The 13,100-nt window shown below is 42.0% G+C and overlaps 1 non-coding gene across 1 annotated transcript; it reads right to left on the reverse strand.

Moving 5' to 3' along the window:
- Positions 1–11,613: 11,613 nt before the first annotated feature.
- LOC133301362 (small nucleolar RNA R71) lies at positions 11,614–11,720 on the reverse strand. Its single transcript, XR_009750180.1, has one exon. It is a non-coding gene; the product is annotated as a small nucleolar RNA R71 (small nucleolar RNA).
- Between the last annotated feature and the right edge of the window lie 1,380 nt (positions 11,721–13,100).

The following is a 13,100-nucleotide window of genomic DNA, read 5'->3' on the forward strand; positions in this document are numbered from 1 at the left end:
ATGCCTCCAAGTCTTGAAAGCAAACACAATAGCAGGCAGCTCCAAGTCATGAGTAGGGTAGTTCTCCTCATGAGGTTTCAACTGCCTCGAAGCATAGGCAATCACTTTGCCTAACTGCATCAACACACAACCTAGCCCCTTCCCGGAGGCGTCGGTGTAAAGCTCAATCTCAAGCGCAGGATCAGGAAGGACCAACACAGGAGCAGTAGCCAGTCTCTCCTTCAACTCCTGAAAACAGACCTGACACTCGTGAGTCCACACAAATGGAGTCTCCTTCCGAGTAAGGCGAGTCAATGGCAAAACCATGGTGGAGAATCCCTTGATGAACCTCCGATAGTAACCTGCCAAACCCAGAAAGCTCCTCACTTCCGTAACTGTCTTGGGTCTCTCCGAATCCAGTACGGCCTCAATCTTGTTCGGATCCACTGCAACTCCCTCAGCAGAAATGACATGCCCAAGAAACTTCACAGACTTGAGCCAAAACTCACACTTTGAAGGCTTTGCATACAACTTCTTCTCCTTCAGCACTAGCAGAACAGTTCTCAAATGCTCCACATGCTCTTCCTCCGTCTTGGAGTAAATCAAAATATCGTCAATGAAGACGATCACAAACTGATCCAGGTACGGCTGGAAAATCCTGTTCATGTAATCCATAAACACAGCAGGTGCATTGGTGAGACCGAACGGAATCACCAAGTACTCAAAATGACCATATCTCGAGCGAAATACGGTCTTCGGGACATCCTCCGGCTTCACCCGAATCTGATGGTATCCGGACCGGAGATCAATCTTGGAATACACACAAGCACCCCTGAGCTGATCCAACAGATCATCAATCCGAGGAAGAGGATACTTGTTCTTGATTGTCACCTTGTTCAGCTGCCTGTAGTCGGTGCACAATCGCATTGTCCCGTCCTTTTTCTTCACGAAGATAACCGGTGCTCCCCAAGGAGACACACTCGGTCTAATGAAGTCTTTCGCTGAAAGATCCTCAATATGCTTCTTCAGCTCTGCCAACTCCGGTGGCGACATCCGGTATGGAGCTAAAGAGATCGGCCCCACACCAGGCAACAGATCTATGGAGAACTCTATCTCCCTCTGTGGCGGAAACTCAGGAATATCCTTAGGAAACACCTCGAGGAATTCCCTCACCACAGGAATGCCGGTGATGTCCTCCTGGGTACCACTCACCAAACCTCCCAACATGACATAACCGAATGCCCCTGCTCTCAAGGCTCTCCTAGCCTGCAGCAACGAAATGTACGGCGAGGAACTGGCTGTGGAATCACACGGAGACAACACTACACGCTTGGCACAACAGTCAATCATCACACAATTTCTGGACAGCCAATCCATACCCAGAATAACCTCCAAGTTGGCCATCGGCAATCCTATCAGATCCACCGAGAACTCACGGCCATCCCACTGAAACGCCACATCGCGATGAACAGTGGTAGCATCATATCTTTCTCCGGTGGCGGTAGTCACCCGCATCGGTGGAGAAAGCACATCACTGGGCAACTCAAGCCCCACAGCAATCGGGGTAGCAACAAAAGAATGCGTAGCCCCAGAGTCAAACAACACATCAACAGCTGATGAACCAATCGTAACAGTACCTCTGACAAGGTTCGGAGCTCGATCCGACTGCTGACGATCCAGAGTATAAACTCTCCCAGAAGATGGTGGCACTGCCGGTGCCGAGGCAGGTGGAAGGGGAACCATCTGAAGTGGCACTGCCTGCACTGCAGTAACCCTCGTCGTCGCCGACGGACAATCTCTGGAGAAGTGGCCCTCCTTGCCACACTGAAAGCAAATCAACTGGCCGGTAGAACACGGCCCAAAATGAGTCTTCCCGCATCCCGAACACCTGGGAGCAGGAGGTCTCGCTGCACTCCCCTGAGCAGAAGTCCTCTTGAACTGACTCGGCGCCTGCCGAGCTGCCAACGGTTTACCCTTGCCCTTGTTCCCAAACTTCCGGTTTCGCCAAGAAGTGGAACTACCAGCTGCAACCTTCTTCGCCTCAGCAACCTTGGCCCTCTTGGCCTTACTCGAGCTGTAGTAATCTTCAATATCACGACACTGCTGAACCAGTGTCCCAAAATCTCTAGAAGCAGAACCAGCTAGGTAACCAGCAATATCCTCACTAAGTCCCCTGCGGAACTTAGCAGCCAGAAATGTAGGAGTAGGCCTCGCCATCCTGAAGTGTGCAAACTTCACCAACTGGTTGAACTTGGCCAGGTACTCGTCCACAGACAACGAGCCCTGAACCAATCTGTCAAACTCTCCCTGCTGCCTCTCCTGAGCGTCATATGGAAAGTATTGACCCAAGAAGAAATCCTTGAACATAGGCCAAGTCATCACATGACCCTGCATCTCGTAGACATGAGAAAGGTTTGTCCACCACTCATGGGCATCGCCCTCCAGCATGTAAGTAGCGAACATCAACTTCTGCGGATCTGTGCACTGCATGACCCGAAATATCTTGTCCAACGCCTGAAGCCAACGTGCAGCAGCAACAGGATCAAAGGATCCATCAAAGGCAGGTGGCTTATGCTTACGAAAAGCATTCAGCCGGCGATCGATCTCATCACGATCCTCAACAAAAACAGGGACGGTCTGCATGGCCCCCGTAAGATGACTGCCATCTCCCATCTGACTCTGAGAGTCATCCTGCAGACTGGGTGGAGGTGGTGGTGGTGGTGGCGGTGGAGGTGGTGGCGGAGGAACATGGCCAACAGCAGGACCATTCCTCATCTCCTCCAACATGACTCTAAACATCGTCATGTTCGCCAGACGGTTGGCCTCCAACACGTCCTCAGTGGCCTTCCTGTTCGCCTCTCTGACGGCGTCCAGCATGGCCTGGTTTGCCATTCTCATGGCCTCCTGGTCGGCTAGTCGGGCCGCCTGTATCTCAGCCAATGCAGCCAGGACAGGATCGGGCCGATCCTCCGAAGTCTCGCGGTTTCTCCCGAGTCTTACCATGACTCTGCACAAGTTACACAAATTATGAGTTGATCAGGCCCACGCAATATGGTCACATATGCATTATCATAATAATACTCGACGGAGCAAACACACAAAACAGACACAACCAAACATCCTAATCATTGCAATACATACAGACTTTTCCCTTGAACCGTTGCTCTGATACCATAAAATGTAACACCCCGTGTATACTCGGAATATTAACATTACATCGTATTAAGCGGTGCTTAATTAAAAATTGCGGAATATACTTTTTCTTTTCAATTATGACATCATTATCAATTACCAACTTGATTACTTAATCAATTTCATAAAATATCGCCTGTATGTAAATTGCAATAAGACATCTACTGAAATACCTCAATATATAAATAAAGTGTGTATCTAAATCACGGTATTACATCTCGTAATCCGGACAATATCCTGATACATTATTACAACTTCAAAAGGCGCAAGACATAAACAAGACATAACAATACTATGTGTCATGGACAATCCCCATGCTAACCAAATAAGCATAGTAAACAAGTCTCAACATAAAACTCCATAAACATAACTGAAGCTATAAGCATAAACAGCATGCAAATCCAGCATCCAATCATGGCAGCATAATATAACAGCAATCTAACTCAGCTCCGGCCTCCCGCCGCCTGAGGTCTCAACATTACCTGACCCTGAAATAAGCATTCCCCAAACGTGGGGTGAGATCTCTAAACAAGAAATCTCAGTAAGACAAGGGGTCCTCAAGGATCTTCCACCCCAAGCTCACTTACATGTGCAATATAAGTTCTAAAAGCATTTATATCATTATCAGTTCCAAAACTATGTAGTGCAACAGATATCTATGGCATGTGTGTAATCACTATCTACTGGCCAGAGAAATGTAGGAATACGTCTATTCCCTACATGTAGTACAAGGAACACCACTTGCACCTCACCCACAGCCTCACCCTCTTGTATGTTCTACATACTCAGGCTTACCGTATAGGTGGAACACCTCCATGCATATCAACAAGGCACTAACATATAATAGCTCAACAACATTTCCAAAACATCAAAAGCATGTGACACAGCATGCATATACCATATCCCCATGGGACATGGTGGAACCACAACATGGCTAAACCGAGGACACAAAAGCTTACCTCTAAGCTAGCTATCCAAGCCAAGAGTCCACACAAGCTCAAAGTCCAAACAGAGCAGAATCACAATCTGTTTTAGACCAACAATTATATCAATATTCACATTCTAATATTGACAATGTTTAACTAGACATCTTGATATTTCCAACGATATACTTTATGTCTCAATCGGAGTTGTATAACTCCGATTATGATTTACGCAAGGAGACTGCTGCAAACGGAATTTCCAGCAACCAAAATGCGACATAAACTAGACACTGCGATGAAATCACTGATCCAATGGCTACTGATTTTTACAGAGTTGTAACCCTATGTGTTAGCTTCACATAGGTCCAAACCTCACTCAATTTAGAGCTCTGTAGCTCGAGATATCTCAATTTTACTAAACTAAGTCGTTGCTGTCACATTTGCACAAAACAGGTTTCTGGTCATTTTCACAGGTGGTAATCGATTACCAAGTACTGGTAATCGATTACTGCACATGGTAATCGATTACCACCAGCAAGGTAATCGATTACCACACATGGTAACCGATTACCAATCAAAAGTAATCGATTACCACGCGGGCAGAACAGCATTATGCAGATTTTTTCTGCATAATCCGAAGCCAAATTGCCATCCCATGACCCAAGGTCCGGTCTTGACCCAAAACAGAAGTTCAATACCACATTTTAGACTTACATTAACAACCTTAAGCTTGAAAGATTAAAGTTAACTCATTTTATAACATAAACCAGCCATTTTCATGAAAATTCAAAGGAAAGTTCAAGGTATACCAATGGAGGTTCAAACTCAGCCACAAGGAAGGCTCTTGGAGCTCTCCAACAAGGTTCAAAGATTCTGACTTGAACATAAAACGGAAATGCCAACAAAGCTTGGCCCTTTCTTCACAAAGGAAGCTCCTTGGAGCTCAAAATGCCATTACAATAACTCAACAACTCCAACTTCCAAAGTCAGCACCAAAAGCACCCCAAAACAACTCACCAACTCAGAAACCAAGCCTCTCACACAACCCCAACACAACCACAAGGTGTTTACAAGGAAGAATCAAGAGAAAAGATGATCATTTGGTGGTTTCTCATGAAGGAATGGTGAAGACAAGCCAAAGAAGCACCAAGTCAGCAATGGAATAGTGTAAACTGATCAGCCCCCAAAGGTGTTCACGTAGGAATGAGGTTCTAGGGTTTTGTGCCCACTTAATGAGTGTATTTATAGCCAAAACCCACTTAAACTCACTATATTAACTTTAATTACTACGCTTAGCATTTTAATCCCAAACTTTGGATTCTGAAACTACATAATTTTCTAAGATTTATCATATTTTTCTTATGATTTTATGAGCAACTTTCTGGTACGCGCTTTTCAAAGCCAGTACCGGTTTCTAGCACCAGTTCTCATTATTTGGACTTGAAACTCGTTTTACAAGTCCTACATGTTATTCTAGTAATTATCATGTACTTACTTTAATTTTCTGGGATACTTTTTCGGTATGCATTTATACCGACTAGCAGAACCGGTATCTGCACTTTTCTTCCGAAAAGCGACTTTCAGCATTCTTAATCACTTATCATAATTATTAAAGCCTCTTAATAATTATTAGGGTTAATTATGGAATCATTTCCTATTTTCACATAATTAATTAATTAAATACCTTAATTAACGGTGCGGGTTCTTACATTGAGACCTCAGGCGGCAGGAGGCCGGAGCTGAGTTAGATTGTTGTTATATTATGCTGCCATGATTGGATGCTGGATTTGCATGCTGCTTTTATGCTTATAGCTTCAGTTTATGTTTTGGAGTATTATGTTGAGACTTGTTGTTTACTATGTTTATTTGGTGAGCATGGGGATTGTCCATGACACATAGTATTGTTATGTCTTGTTTATGTCTTGAGTCTTTTGGAGTTGTAATAATGTATCAGGATATTGTCTGGATTACTTGATGTAATGCCGTGATTTAGATACACACTTTATCTATATATTGAGGTATTTCAGTAGATGTCTTATTGCAATTTACATACAGGCGATATTTTATGAAATTGATTAAGTAATCAAGTTGGTAATTGATAATGACGTCGTAATTGAAAAGAAAAAGAATATTCCGCATTTTTAATTAAGCATTGCTTTATACGATGTAATGTTAATATTCCGAGTATACACGGGGTGTTACAACCCCCTTAATGGAAAGAATTGATAAAGACAATTTCATATCATCACATAAAAGATAATCATAATATTCAATCAACTATACATAAATTCATCTTTGAGTTCCATTGAAATCTAACTACAAAGGACTCTACTCAGACATAAGAAAAGAAATGACAAAAGAAGAGGAAAGATCAAACTCCATTGTCATGATGTTGAATCTTCAATCTTCAATCACAATTACATAAAGTACACTAAACTAATACAAAAACTAGAAACTAAGGAATTTAGAATTTCAGAGAGTAAAATGTCAAATCAGAGGATCTCCCAAATGTGAAGGCCCTTTGCCCTTTTATAGTTTACAAATTCCAACTGAATAACATCCAAAAACTGACATGGGCGCTAAAACGTTCCCTGTTGGACGTTTTAGCGTTTAACTTTGACGGATGCCCAACTACTTTCAACTGTCTTCAGTGCTGACTTGAGCGTTTTAGCGTTCAAGACCAGAATATTTTTGAACAGCAAAGCGCTAAAACTTTTGCATTGGACGTTTTAGCGCTCGGCACCAGCAATTTTTGGCTTCATTTTGCAGCAGCGCGCTAAAACGTTCGCTTTGGACGTTTTAGCGCTCAACACTTGGAATTATCCAATTTCTTCAAAATCTTCTTCATTCTCTCTTTTGCTTCTTGAGCTTCATTTTCATACAAGAACAATGTAAATTTTTAACACAACTTTCAGAACTTGTATTTAGGACTTTCCAGGACATTGACCCTCTTTTCCATCCATTTAATCACACAAATTAAGCTAATTCATGCTTAAAAACCTTATAAACCAAGGGTTTATCGCCAAGTCGTGTATTGGACTTCTCGTATGAACCCGACATTAAGTAACTCTTTGACATGTTCTTCTAAGACCTGTTTTCTTTTTGGCCCCAACTTCCTTTTCTTTTGTGCCACTTGCGTTGATCTGTCTTGTTGCTTTTGAGGAATTCAATCAACTCTGCCTTAACACTGGGGTTGATGGTCTTACCAGTTTTGGTAAACTGACCGGGTTCTTCTCCAAACATAAGGTCTTCCAGTTCACCATCTGGTTCTGGTCTAGGGAGAACAACTTCTTCCCTCATATCCAATTCAACCGTATTAACTGGTTTACTTGAATGGTGAGGGGTTACTTTTTTCTTGGCTTTGTCTCCTGGACAAATTCGGGGAGGCACCTTCATTTCCCTTGACAGCTTCAAAATAACATTCTCTCGATTCTTTTTGGTCCCCATGAATGGTGATGACTTCATTCTTGTTGCTTATTATCTTTATCTTTTGATGTTTTGTGAAAACGAGCATGTCCCATTTACGTAGGGTTGGTCTTCCTAAGATGATATTATATGGAGAGGGAAAGTCGGCCACGATGAACCTTACGCGCCTCATTGATTCCAAGGGTTAACCTGAGATTTATATAGCCTTTAAGAGGTGTATTTTCTCCATTAAAAGTGATCAGGGTTGTCTTACAAGGCTTGAGATCTTCTGCATCCAGGTTCATCCTTTTGAAAGCTTCCCATAGGATGATGTTAGCACAACTACCCACATCTATGAAAATCTTTTTAACCCGACAATTAACTAGGGTTCCAGTGATGACCAGACCATCCACATGCCCAGGTAGCACACCTTGCATGTCTTCTTTTGTGAAGTAGAGTAAAGGAGGATCTGGCTTACTGGGATCCTCTTTAAACATGGGATGATCTCTGATTGAAAGCACTTCTCTGAGGTACCTTCGTCTTGCCCTTACAGTATCTCCTCCTCCTCCTCCGAGGGCTCCACTAATCACATTACAGTCAAACTCGGCTTCTGGAAATTCATCATTATTGGAGTCATCCTTTTGGTTTTTATCTTCTTTATTTTTCTTTTCAGGTGCTGGGCTCTTGCTTCAATTCTGACCTCCGGGTTTCCACTTGTTATTTTCCAAACCTTATGTCTTGATAACATATTGACGCAGCTTCCCTTCTATGACAAACTTTTCCACAATGCCCCTGAGATCCCAACATTGATCAGTGGTATGTCCTGGTCCATTGTGGAAAGCACATAATTTGGATCTATCCAAGCCTCCCTTGTCAAATATGGGCCGGGGTCTTTCTTCTTTCTTCAGGTCCGTCATTGCCACTTACCTCCATATTTGAGAGCGCGACACATTTAACGGGGTGTACTTTTCATATCTTCCAACCTGGTATCTGTCATCCGGGATTCTTCCTTGGGAATCCTTCTTTTTATTGTCGGGTCATTATTTTTCGCTTGGGGCCGAGCTTCTCCTCTTGTTCTCTTCACCATGCGCATTTGCAATCTCCATTTGTTCAAGTTCCAGATACTTCTTTGACCAGGTTCTAAAATCCTCTAACTTCCTTACAGGATCTTTATAGACTGACTTTGCCAATCTAGATGATCCATCCAACCCAGCTATAATTAAGTGCACATGGATGTTTTCCTGCAAACCCGGTACTTGCAACGCCACATCTTTAACTTGATTCAAATACCTCTGGAGTGTTTCTCCGAGTTGCTATCGTATTTTTCAGAGTGCGAACTCAGACTTCGGATGCTTCTTGCTCGTTGCAAAGTTCAACAAGAACTTTTCTCCAAATTCTTCAAAAGATCCAAAGGAATTAGCAAGCAGGGTTGAAAAACATGCCTCTACAACTCCAGTTAAGGTTGTAGCAAATATTCAGGATATGATTGGCCCATCAATTCCTCGGATATACATGTTAGTGTCGAATGCATCTATGTGAACCTGAGGGTCCTGACTTCCATCATATTTCGGCAAGTGTGCCAAATCAAATTCCTTCGAGAATGGAGCATTTAGTATCTCGCCAGTAAATGGGTTGTTATTGTACTTCCCCATACTGTGCTTCATTCTGTAAACGCCAGGTTCAACACGTCCTCTGACAGGTTGAGCACCTCGGTTAAGATGCTTCTTATCCCTGTTTCTCTGCATATTTCCTCCTACCATAGCATTTTGGGCAGGAGGTTACATATTCGCATTCTGGTTGTTATTTTCAAGGCTTCCTAGATTTGGATCCACAGTTGCTCCCGCATTTATCTTGGATCTCAGTCTCCCTAACCCGGATTTTATTATCTGGGTTATGATCCTCGTTCTGACCATTACCATCTCGGATCTGAACCCCTTCAGAGCCCAATTGATGAACCCTTAGTTCATCATGGTTTTTAGCAGGAATTAGGATCAAATTGTGTGATTAAATGATGAAAAACAAGGTTAATGTCCTAAGATGTCCTTAATTACAAGTTCAAAAGCTTTATTGGAAATTTGTATGATTCTTGTAGGAAAAGCAAGCTTGAAAGGTAATTGGAGAAGGAAGAAGATTCTGGAGCTCAAGAGGAGAAAAATTGCCTAAGTGTTGAGCGCTAAAACGTCCACACTGAGCGTTTTCGCGCCCTGCTACAGGAAGAGGCCAAAACTTGCTGGTGATGAGCGCTAAAACGCCCACACAGAGCGTTTTAGCGCGCTGCTGCACTTAGAAGATGGAAAATTGCTGGTCTTGGGCGCTAAAACGGCCTGCAATAAGCGTTTTAGCGCCCTGAAGTGGAAAAAGGACTCTGGTCTCCACCGCTAAAACGTCCAAATCAAGAGTTTTAGCGTTGGAGTCAGTTAAAGTCAGTTGAGCATTCACCAAGTTTGGACGCTAAAACGGTCATTCCTTAACGTTTTAGTGTTGGAGTCAGTTAAAAGCAGTTGAGCATACGTAAAGCATGGACGCTAAAAGGGTCACTTATGGACGTTTTAGCGCCCACATCAGTTTTCTGTTTTTAATTGTAACACTATAAAAGGCAAAGCCTTCACACTTAGTAAAAGATCTGATATTTTTTCTCTCTCTCTCTCTTAAACTTTAGTCTGACTTCTCTCTAAATTCTCTTAGTGTTTTAGTTTTTGTATTAGGATTTCTTTGTAATAGTTTGGAGATTGAAGACTTTCAACATGGAAATGAAGTTTGATTCTTCTTCTCTTGTCTATTCCTTAGTCATGTCTGAGTAGAGTCTTTGTAGTCTGAATGCAATAGAACTGCATGATAATATTATGTTGATCTGATTAATATGATGAAGTATTTTTCATGTGTTGATTTGAGATTTTCTGATTTATTTATTTCTATCAAGGAAGTAGTGTAGAACAGGGATTTTTATATGACTTCTGTATCTGATAATCTCAATATCAGAATTCTAGTACTCAAGGGATTGATGCTAGAGTTCTGATGTAATCTTAAGACTTTAGTATTTCATGCATGTATTAAGAAAGAGATCACCAAGGGATTGGGGTTTCTGATTAATGTATCTATCAGGGTAGTAAGGGATTACATCTTGATGATAAGTAAAAGGTTGATTAACATCACATGGAAAAGAATTCATCATATGATCAGTTTTTTTTTTACATGGGTTATTATGGAGAAAAGTTGTTTTCTGACTACTTGTTGTTTTATTAATTCTTAATCCATATTTATTTTGTGTCAAATTACTTACAATCAATTTTCTGGTGACAAATTATTCATGACTTTTACAAATTCTTATCTGATTCAAATTAGTTTTCTATGGTTTATTGGTGCTTGAACACAATTCCTCGTGGGAACGATCTTTACTCATCATTTTATTACTTGTACGACTAGTGCACTTGCTAAACGTCCAACAAGTTTTTGGCGCCGCTGCCGGGAAATTTGTTTTTCAACACTAACTGATACCATAGAATTCTGAGATTGAATCCTTTTATTTTCAGTATTTTAGTTTATGTTAAGTTTCTGGTCAATTTTGATTCTGGTATATGCGAGGTACACTTGATCCGAATTTGTTGTTGTATGATCCAGAATTAGAAAGGACATTGAGGAAGCACAAAAGGGCAGCCAGGCAAAGGAGACAGTTGCAAGAAATTGGTGAATCTAGTACGGTTAATCAGGAAGGGATAATGGCAGAGAATCACAGACCACCACCACCACCACAGAGGACACTGGGAGAGTACATGACTCCTGCAGTGATTCCTCCAATTGGGAGTGTTGTGCGCCCAACAGTGGAGCCCAACAACTTTGAATTGAAGCCTACTTTGATACATTTGGTGCAGAAAGATCAGTTTGCTGGAACCAGTGCAGAGGACCCTTACTTGCACATAGAGAACTTTCTGTTGTTGAGTGATATTGTGAAGATAAATGGTGTCACAAGAGATGCAATTTTGTTGAGACTATTCACTCATTCACTGACGGATGATGCAAGGAGATGGCTGCAATCATTGCCACAAGGAACTATAACAACTTGGGATGATCTGCAAACCAAGTTCTTGCAGAGGTTTTTCTCAGACCCAAGAGGGCCAAGTTGAAGGATGAGATTACAAGCTTTAAACAGAAAGAGTCAGAATCCATTTATGAGGCTTGGGAGAGATTCAAGACTTTGTTGAGGAAATGTCCACAGCATGGAATTGAGGCATGGCAACAAGCAGCAATCTTCCTGCAAGGAATTACCACTAACACTAGAACCTTGGCGCATGCCACTGTTGGTGGATCATTGACTACCAAGACTCCTCAAGAAGCCTTGGATATCTTTGAGTCATTGGCATCTCAGGAATTTGATAATGCCCCAGTGGCTGACAGAAGGACAGGAATCATCAGGTTGGATGGGTATGATGCTCTGTTGGCAAGGAATGATCAGCTGATGCAGACACAGAGACAACAGCAACAACAGTTGGATACCCTTATTAAGCAACTCTCTTCACAAAAGGTAGCTTCTGTGGAAACCAAGAGTGTATGTGCTATTTGTGGCAAAGGCCATGTGACAGAGGAGTGTGATTATGGGGGATCACCAGAACAAGCAGAGGTGAATGGAGTGTGGTATGATCAGAATAATCAAAGGAACTACAACAATCAGGGAAGGAATGTTTATGTGCCACCATGGAAGAACAAGAATCAACACCCAGGATTCAGCTATAGTTCCAACCATCAATTGAACCCACCATTACATCCTCCACCACCACATATGAAGGAGCAGACAAGTGATCCTGCTGCATGGGAGAAAACGTTTGCTCAGTTATCTAAGACAACTCAGGATTATATCCAGGGGTCTAATTCATTTAGGGAAGAGACAACTGCATTCATGCAGGAGACCAGAACTTCTTTCAGAAATCAGGAAGCATCAATCAGAAATTCGGAGACCCAGATTGGTCAATTATCAAGACAGATATCAGAGAGACCACAAGGGAAATTTCCAGGTGATACATTAGTGAATCCTAAGGAGCACTGCAAAGCAATTATGACAAGAAGTGGGTTGGTACTTCAACCAGTGAAAAAAAATGTGGAAAATAAAAAGAATGAAGAAGAGGTTGTGGTTGAAGATGTAGTCTCTGATGATGAAGTAGAGAAGATAAGAAATGAGAAAAGTGAGAAGGAAGTAGTTGTTAGAGATGTTATAGTTGGAATTGAAAAAGAAGAGGAAGGGAAGGACAATAAGAATGAAGGAGAGGTAGAAGTTGGTAAAAATGCTTCCTCACAAAAGATGATGAAGTGGGAAAAGAAGAAGATGGCTGACAAGAAAGAACAGCCAGTTATTTTATCTCCCTATGCTAGAGTTCCCTACCCTCAAAGGTTGAAGCAAGAGATTCAGAAACAGCACTATGCAAGATTTCTGGATATCTTCAAAAATTTACAAATTAACATACCATTTTCTGAAGCACTGGAAAATATGCCTCACTATGCAAAGTTCATGAAGGATCTTCTTACTAAGAAGAGGAAATTAACTGATGGTGAGACAGTGGCCCTAACAGCAGAGTGTAGTGCCCTAATCTAGAAGAAGCTTCCAACCAAAAT

This window comes from Gastrolobium bilobum, unplaced genomic scaffold, assembly GCF_033153095.1.
Source record: "Gastrolobium bilobum isolate Gb01-03AN ecotype WA unplaced genomic scaffold, APGP_CSIRO_Gbil_v1 utg121149, whole genome shotgun sequence".
In the NCBI taxonomy this organism is placed as follows: domain Eukaryota; kingdom Viridiplantae; phylum Streptophyta; class Magnoliopsida; order Fabales; family Fabaceae; genus Gastrolobium; species Gastrolobium bilobum.